Below are 9,699 nucleotides of genomic sequence, written 5' to 3' on the forward strand. Positions count from 1 at the left end.
ACAACACTACAGACTGTAACCACTAAGCTGTACAACCACTAGAGACTGTAACCGCTAAGCTGTATACCCACTATAGACTGTAACCACTAAGCTGTACAACCACTAGAGACTGTAACCACTAAGCTGTATACCCACTAGAGACTGTAACCGCTAAGCTGTATACCTACTAGAGACTGTAACCACTAAGCTGTACAACCACTAGAGACTGTAACAACTAAGCTATATACCTACTATAGACTGTAACCGCTAAGCTGTATACAACACTACAGACTGTAACCACTAAGCTGTACAACCACTAGAGACTGTAACCATTAAGCTGTATACCTACTATAGACTGTAACCGCTAAGCTGTATACAACACAACAGACTGTAACCACTAAGCTGTATACCCACTAGAGACTGTAACCACTAAGCTGTATACCCACTACAGACTGTAACCATTAAGCTGTATACCTACTAGAGACTGTAACCATTAAGCTGTATACCTACTAGAGACTGTAACCACTAAGCTGTACAACCACTAGAGACTGTAACCACTAAGCTGTATACCTACTAGAGACTGTAACCACTAAGCTGTATACCCACTATAGACTGTAACCACTAAGCTGTACAACCACTACAGACTGTAACCACTAAGCTGTACAACCACTAGAGACTGTAACTACTAAGATGTACAACCACTAGAGACTGTAACCACTAAGCTGTACAACCACTAGAGACTGTAACCACTAAGCTGTACAACCACTAGAGACTGTAACCACTAAGCTGTACAACCACTAGAGACTGTAACTACTAAGATGTACAACCACTAGAGACTGTAAACACTAAGCTGTATACCTACTAGAGACTGTAACCACTAAGCTGTACAACCACTAGAGACTGTAACCACTAAGCTGTATACCTACTAGAGACTGTAACCACTAAGCTGTATACCTACTAGAGACTGTAACCACTAAGCTGTATACATACTAGAGACTGTAACCACTAAGCTGTACAACCACTAGAGACTGTAACCACTAAGCTGTATACCTACTAGAGACTGTAACCACTAAGCTGTATACCTACTAGAGACTGTAACCACTAAGCTGTACAACCACTAGAGACTGTAACCACTAAGCTGTACAACCACTAGAGACTGTAACCACTAAGCTGTATACCTACTAGAGACTGTAACCACTAAGCTGTACAACCACTAGAGACTGTAACAACTAAGCTATATACCTACTATAGACTGTAACCGCTAAGCTGTATACCTACTAGAGACTGTAACCACTAAGCTGTAAAACCACTAGAGACTGTAACAACTAAGCTATATACCTACTATAGACTGTAACCGCTAAGCTGTATACCTACTAGAGACTGTAACCACTAAGCTGTATACAACACAACAGACTGTAACGACTAAGCTGTACAACCACTATAGACTGTAGCCACTAAGCTGTATACCCACTAGAGACTGTAACCACTAAGCTGTATACCCACTACAGACTGTAACCACTAAGCTGTATACCTACTAGAGACTGTAACCACTAAGCTGTATACCCACTAGAGACTGTAACCATTAAGCTGTATACCTACTAGAGACTGTAACCATTAAGCTGTATACCTACTAGAGACTGTAACCACTAAGCTGTACAACCACTAGAGACTGTAACCACGAAGCTGTATACCTACTATAGACTGTAACCACTAAGCTGTATACCCACTAAAGACTGTAACCACTAAGCTGTATACAACACTACAGACTGTAACCACTAAGCTGTATACCTACTAGAGACTGTAACCACTAAGCTGAACAACCACTAGAGACTGTAACCACTAAGCTGTATACAACACTACAGACTGTAACCACTTAGCTGTACAACCACTACATACTGTAACCACTAAACTGTATACCTACTATAGACTGTAACCACTAAGCTGTATACAACACTACAGACTGTAACCACTTAGCTGTACAACCACTACATACTGTAACCACTAAACTGTATACCTACTATAGACTGTAACCACTAAACTGTATACCTACTATAGACTGTAACCCCTAAGCTATATACACGCTACAGACTGTAACCACTAAGCCTTTTGTTCAGTACAGACTGTAACCACTAAGCTGTGTACACACTAGAGACTGTGGGATGATTTATCAGGGCTTGTATAGGGGTACACGCTTTGATAACGTTGCATTTGCTGGCTTACAGACTGGAATTGTGATTATTTACCCCTTTATTCATCCTCAACCATAAGTATGGAGGGGCATGGAGTGGAGTGCGCCCGGCTTTGGAGTAGGTGGGGGGGGGGGGGGCTGTTCTCACCCTGTATACTATCTATAGCTTGGAATCACTCCATTGTTGAAGAGAAGTATTTTGATTGACATGTCCTCTATTACTAGTGGAAACCAAAAGATGTTTCAGATGGTGTGAAGGAAACTGTGACGTTCCGGACCCCTGAAGGGTGCGCACAGTCACTCAGTTATCCTGTTTAGACACTCCCAGAACGCATGGGCTCTGAGAGGCGCAGCAAGTGCTTTAAAGTTGTCCACACAACTTCCATAAATGGCTACAAGAACCTTTTACTATCCTCAGTGAAACAGAACCTTATCAACCCAATAAGCTGCCACCAGTTCTCCTTTACTATAAGCCCGATCCGTAACGGGATTATATAGGGTGAGGAACCAACCCGGTGGCATGTATATAACCGAGACACGGACGTGGGGTTTATGTATCAAGATAATAAAACAACGCAGGATAAATTTTATATTTAATTGCCTTAAACGCAGACGAGACAAACATTACACACAATAGTTATATATACAGTTATACAGAGTACAGAGTGCACGGGTAGAACTACAAGTATCAGCATGCAGTATGTTAGTTACCTTATGTATGAACCTGACAGTCCACACCAACTCTGACCCGTTTGCTATGGTCCCATCCCAAGATATTTGTATCTCTGGACCCTAGGATGCTAGAGCCTTGGGAAGTGGGGCACTGTGATCCCCTGACAATAACTATCCAAAAATGTAGCTCCCCTTGGGCTGAGATGGATCATAACTCCATAACCAACAGATTGGACTGAAAGATTTATGACTCATTGTCATAGGGGGGATCCATGGAGACGATGCGGCTGCAGAAATCCTTTGAAGCTCCCCTCCTGGAGTGATAGGTAACCCCTCGCTAGCTCCATTAGGCTAATTACGCTGTGGCTGGGGGAGGTGGCGGATACGCGTGGCTTGATGAACAGGATAATGTCTGGCCTGTGGATCTCCCTTGTTCAGCACAGATTGCAGATACAATGGGGGTCATTTACTAAGGGCCCGATTCGCGTTTTCCCGACGTGTTACCCGAATATTTCCGATATGCGCCGATTGTACCTGAATTGCCCCGGGATTTTGGTGCACGCGATCGGATTGTGGCGCATCGCCGCCGGCATGCACGCAACGGAAATCGGGGTGCGTGGCCGAACAAAAACCCGACGGATTCGGAAAAAAACGCTGCATCGCGGGACACGCTTACCTTCACTTGTCCGGTCCGGTGAACTCCAGCGCGTTCCGATGCTCTTCAGCGCAGCAGTGCCACCTGGTGGATGGCGGAGGAACTACCTTGATGAATCCCGGCCGGACCTGAATCCAGCGCAGAGAACGCGCCGCTGGATCGCGAACGGATCGGGTAAGTAAATCTGCCCCAATGTATTGCCAGGAATGATCAGTGCAGTTTGGAGACTGCACCAAGGGGTTTAGGGTCTGGGCTCACCCCCGCCAGTAACTCCTGGAACAGGTGCCGGCACCGATCTCTGGCGTTAACTCTTTAAATTGCCACTGGAGAGTGGAAGAGATTATTTTCCCATCACAGGGAACATCGATCCCAAGAAAAATGGTGGCTTTTCCAGCTGCATTTAAAGGGTTAACAGCCACGATAAGGTACCCGAACCAAACTCATAACTCTCAAACTCAAATCTCACGCCCACAGCACCTGGTTTGTGACGTCACGGGGCCGGGCCATGTTCACATTAGATCATGACTAAGACGCAATGGGGGTCATTTACTAAGGGCCCGAATCGCGTTTTTTACGGCGTGTTACCCGAATATTTCCGATTTGCGCCGATTTTTCCATGAATTGCCCCGGGTTTTTGGCGCACACGATTGGATTGTGGCGCATCGCCAGCATGCACGCGACGGAAATCGTGGGCCATGGCCATACGAAAACCTTATGGATTCGGAGAAACCGCCGCATTCAAAAAAAAAAAAGTGTCCCTCAGTACGCGCTTACCTGCACCCAGCAACAGATCGTGAACTCCGGCGGACCTCGGCGGACTTCAGCGCAGCAGTGACACCTGGTGGACGTTGGAGGAACTGCTTTAGTGAATCGCCGGAAGACCCGAATCCACCGCAGAGAAGGCGCCGCTGCATCGCGAATGGACCGGGTAAGTAAATCTGCCCCAATGTGTTGAAACGCGTTGATCCTTGTTCCAGCTGTACTTGTCTGTATGGATTTTATCGAATAAAGGAAGAACTTTTTGAGTGTGGCTCAGAGTGCCGGATTCTGTTCCTTATAAACTCATCACTAGTTATTGTTTTTCTTCAATTCAGATATAGGGGCAGATTTACTTACCCGGTCTGTTCACGATCCAGCGGCGCGTTCTCTGCGCTGGATTCGGGTCCGGCCGGGATTCATCAAGGTAGTTCCTCCGCCGTCCACCAGGTGGCGCTGCTGCGCTGAAAAGCATTGGAACGCACTGGAGTTCACCGGGCCGGACCAAGTGCAGGTAAGCGCGTCCCAAGCTACACATTTCTTTTTTTAAATGCGGCGGTTTTTCCGAATCCCTTGGGTTTTCCCACGCCCCCTGATTTCCGTTGCGTGCATGCCAGCGCCGATGCACCGCAATCCGATCGCGTGCGCCAAAATCCCGGGGCAATACAGGGGAAATATTCGGGTAACGCGTCGGGAAACCGCGAATCGGGCCCTTAGTAAATGACCCCCAATATGTTACAAGCACAAAATATTATTCAGCTTATAATAACTTTCAGATTCCCTATTGGGAAGATCCGAGTGGCCGAGGCAATTGCTGCCATGTGATGATTAGAGTACAAGGATGGGCTCCCACACTGGGGCTTATTCACTGATTTGGGTCGATCTAATTGCAATGGACAAACAAATGGACCCTATAGAGATATTTGTAAGATATTTGTTTTTCACTCCTCGGGTGCAGGCAGAGGGGCGTCCTGAGCACCTAGAGGGAAGAAGACGTCCCCATTGTCATAGACGGGAGTCTTTACTGTAAGAGCAGTGACACTAAGGACCTCGCCGCCCGAGGAGGATGTGATGGATGGTGCATGGTACCGGCCTGGGAAATATGATGTATGACGAATGTGCGATACTGTGTTACTCATTGTTCATGTTGTGACAAAAGTTTGTTGCCGAGTTAAAAGTGCAGCCGGATTTCTTTACATTGGAAAACTTACAAAATCTGATAAACTTTATACATAAGACGTTTATATAGAATAAAACACAAGAATCCTGTTTCCTGTGCTGTCTTACTGCAGTGTGGCCACCGGGTGTCAGTACAACACCACCTAACGTGCGGTCCTCAGCGGCTCCAGGGTCTGTGGCTTCACATGATGAAGATGAGGAGGATGAGGATGAGGATGATGATGAGGAGGATGATGATGATGCGGATCAGGATGATGATGCGGATCAGGATGATGAGGATGATGCAGTTTTACTGTCTGAATTTTCTTGTGAATTTCTTCTTTTTTCATCTTATGACATGTTTATGGCTATAACACTCACAAATTAACTGACTGAGTTTATGACTTATCATCGTGACTTATGATCTCACGGGGATTATATAAAGTAATAGAAACACATACACACAATATTGATAAAGATATAGAAACCTAGATTAATATTTCCCAATAAAATTTAAAAAAAATCCCTCTATGAAAAAATATCCCTATAGTCGACTCCATTACACGACCGTCACACATCAGGGAATTTATTTATTTATGTTAATTTTAAGTTAATTTACATTTAGCCTCTAAAACTAAATAAAAAAAAAAAAAACAGTAAAAAAGGACATCTACCACCAGGATGAAGGATTGTAAACCAAGCACTGCCGTACTGGTGTGTGCCCCCTCCGGCAGGATCTGCTCTTCTTTTAGCTTTCTATGTCTTTGTTTTTACCAAAAAAAAGGATTTAAAAATTATGCAAATTAGCCTAACGGGCTCCGGGCTCAATAAACACCTAAGGGGTTTTTTAAAAAAAAAAAACAAGGACATAAGAAACTAAAAGAAGGGCAGACCCTGTCAGAGGGCGCTCACACCAGTATGTTAGTGCTTGGTTTACAATCCTTCATCCTGGTGGTAGATTTTCTTTAAGTTTTTTGTAAACAAAAAATGCCACAAAAGATTTTAACCCCTTTAGTGTCCTGGTCCTGCAGGGGTGTATGGAGGGAGCTGTTGGGCTGAGTTCTCTCCATACACAGCGGGTGTCAGCTGTATTATACAGCTGACACCCGCCTGTTACTGCCACGGTTGGTTCTGGCAACAATCACAGCAGTTAACCTGTTAAGTGCCATGGTCAAACACAACCACGGCACCCAACATCGCTGCCGATAGGCGCTGCCATCTTGGATGACTGATCACCCCCCCCCCCCCCCCGTTACGTCTTCGCAAGGTTGCGATCAGTTGCCATGGCAGCCTACGGTATTATAGAGACTCAATGGCAGCTATTAGAGATCATCAGTAAAATTGCTACATACTGGAATACAGTAATAGTGCAGTAAATAGTATGTGCAATCAGACCTTGCAGGGTTAAAGTGCCCTAGAGGGTCCGAAATAATAGTAAAAAAATATAAAATAAAATTTAAAAAGATTACAAGTTGAAATCACTTTCCTTTCCCAAGAGCACATATAAAAAAAGCTAAAAATCATACAATATCAAAATATAAAAATGATTATTCCCGGCCGTAATCATGGAAAATAGCGCCCAAATGTCTGAATCGCCACTTTTTCGCCATTTTTCCATCCATGGATATTTGAATATAAAATTATCAGGCCCCAAATTGATCTAAATGAATATGTAAAGAATGTCACCTTCCATGGGCCGCACAGCAAAGGGGGAAAAGAATGCGGCAAAACGGCAAATATTGTTTTTTTGTACCAAAAAATAAAATGTTTTAAAATCTACTAAAACCCAAACCCTTATAAATGTGGTTCGCCTGTGATCGTATCTGCCCAAAGCGTCACGTAGAGCCGTTATTTAGAGCGCAGAAGGAAAGTCCTGAAAACGGAAGCCACAAGAAAACGCTGTAAATGGGATTTTTTTGTCAATTTCTCTGCACTTGGAATTATTTTTCAGCTTTCCAGTTCATCGCGTGGAATATTAAATGGCGCCACTAAAAAGTACAATTTGTGCTGCAGATAACGAGCCCTCTGTAAACGTAAAAATTAAAAACAGAAACGCAAAAATGAAAAAGGGCTGAGTCCTGTAAGGGTTAATGTAGCAGACAAAATAAAAGAAGATGAATAAGGCCCCTAAAAATTCGCTAAATATCATTAAAGCCTTTTCCGGGCCTGGTCATTAAGGGGTTAAACATGAGTGAGTTGTGCGTCACATTGTTGCAGTTAAGTTCATGTCTTTTACCCGTTAAATTAACAAAACTGCACCAAAAACCCCAAAAACTGATTGTGTGACCACACCCCTGGTTTTATCCGTTTCCTGGAAAGTCAATACGGCTGCCACACAGCTTTCCCGGAATCCAGAACTTAGGAGCAAACCTGTGACCTGTGACTAAACATGTGTACAGTGTATACAGCACCCGCCGTGTATAGAGAATCGTTACAGCAATGACTTCTAAAATCAACTTTCAAAATTGTGCTAATCAATCTTAGTGGCTCCTGGTAGTGTTACCAGTGCCCCTCCGTGCTGGAGCACTTGTCCCTTCCACTATGTGAGAAGGAAGGAAAGTGCTGAAGGAGGGGGAGACAGTGTAACAGCATATGAAGCTGCCGCATGCACGGGCTTTAGAAACACATTAGCATAATTATAAAAGTTGATGTTATTAGGCAGGAGACCATGGATAACAGATATAAGAAGATCCCACAGTCCCCGGTGCCGGATCTATGAGGAATGTCCTTGGTGCCGGATCTATGAGTAATGTCCCGGTGCCGGATCTATGAGGAATGTCCCAGGTGCCAGATCTATGAGGAATATCCCGGTGCCGGATCTATGAGGAATGTCCCCGGTGCCGGATCTATGAGGAATGTCCCCGGTGCCAGATCTATGAGGAATGTCCCCGGTGCCGGATCTATGAGTAATGTCCCCGGTGCCGGATCTATGAGGAATGTCCCCGGTGCCGGGATCTGTGAGTAATGCCCCCGGTGCCGGATCTATGAGGAATGTCCCTGGTGCCGGATCTATAAGTAATGTCCCCGGTGCCGGATCTATGAGTAATGTCCCGGGTGCCGGATCTATGAGTAATGTCCCCGGTCCCGGATCTATGAGGAATGTCCCCGGTGCCGGATCTATGAGTAATGCCCCCGGTGCCGGATCTATGAGGAATGTCCCCGGTGCCGGATCTATGAGTAATGTCCCCGGTGCCGGATCTATGAGGAATGTCCCCGGTGCCGGGATCTAGGAGTAATGTCCCCGGTGCCGGATCTATGAGTAATGTCCCCGGTGCCGGATCTATGAGGAATGTCCCCGGTGCCGGGATCTAGGAGTAATGTCCCCGGTGCCGGGATCTGTGAGTAATGCCCCCGGTGCCTGGATCTATGAGTAATGTCCCCGGTGCCGGGATCTGTGAGTAATGTCCCCGGTGCCGGATCTATGAGGAATGTCCCCGGTGCCGGATCTATGAGTAATGTCCCCGGTGCCGGATCTATGAGGAATGTCCCCGGTGCCGGGATCTAGGAGTAATGTCCCCGGTGCCGGGATCTGTGAGTAATGCCCCCGGTGCCTGGATCTATGAGTAATGTCCCCGGTGCCGGGATCTGTGAGTAATGTCCCCGGTGCCGGATCTATGAGGAATGTCGCCGGTGCCGGATCTATGAGGAATGTCCCCGGTGCCGGATCTATGAGTAATGTCCCCGGTGCCGGATCTATGGGTAATGTCCCCGGTGCCTGGATCTGTGAGTAATGTCCCTGGTGCCGGATCTATGAGTAATGTCCCCGGTGCCTGGATCTATGAGTAATGTCCCCGGTGCCTGGATCTATGAGTAATGTCCCCGGTGCCGGATCTATGAGGAATGTCCCCGGTGCCGGATCTATGAGTAATGTCCCCGGTGCCGGATCTATGGGTAATGTCCCGGGTGCCGGATCTATGGGTAATGTCCCCGGTGCCTGGATCTATGAGGAATGTCCCCGGTGCCTGGATCTATGAGTAATGTCCCCGGTGCCGGATCTATGAGGAATGTCCCTGGTGCCGGATCTATAAGTAATGTCCCCGGTGCCGGATCTATGAGTAATGTCCCGGGTGCCGGATCTATGAGTAATGTCCCCGGTGCCGGATCTATGAGTAATGTCCCGGGTGCCGGATCTATGAGTAATGTCCCCGGTGCAGGATCTATGAGGAATGTCCCGGTGCCGGATCTATGAGTAATGTCCCCGGTGCCGGATCTATGTGTAATGTCCCCGGTGCCGGATCTATGGGTAATGTCCCTGGTGCCGGATCTATGAGGAATGTCCCTGGTGCCGGAT

At 46.4% G+C, this 9,699-nt stretch overlaps 1 long non-coding RNA gene across 1 annotated transcript in view; it reads left to right on the forward strand.

The window, feature by feature from the left end:
* The window catches only part of LOC140075986 (uncharacterized), a 46,528-nt gene extending 40,260 nt beyond the window's left edge, over window positions 1–6,268 (forward strand). Inside the window, exon 3 of the long non-coding RNA XR_011849493.1 lies at window positions 5,543–6,268. This is a non-coding gene — a long non-coding RNA (uncharacterized lncRNA). The remainder of the gene's footprint in view (window positions 1–5,542) is intronic.
* Window positions 6,269–9,699: the final 3,431 nt, after the last annotated feature.

Source organism: Engystomops pustulosus, chromosome 8 (assembly GCF_040894005.1).
Source record: "Engystomops pustulosus chromosome 8, aEngPut4.maternal, whole genome shotgun sequence".
NCBI classification, from domain to species: domain Eukaryota; kingdom Metazoa; phylum Chordata; class Amphibia; order Anura; family Leptodactylidae; genus Engystomops; species Engystomops pustulosus.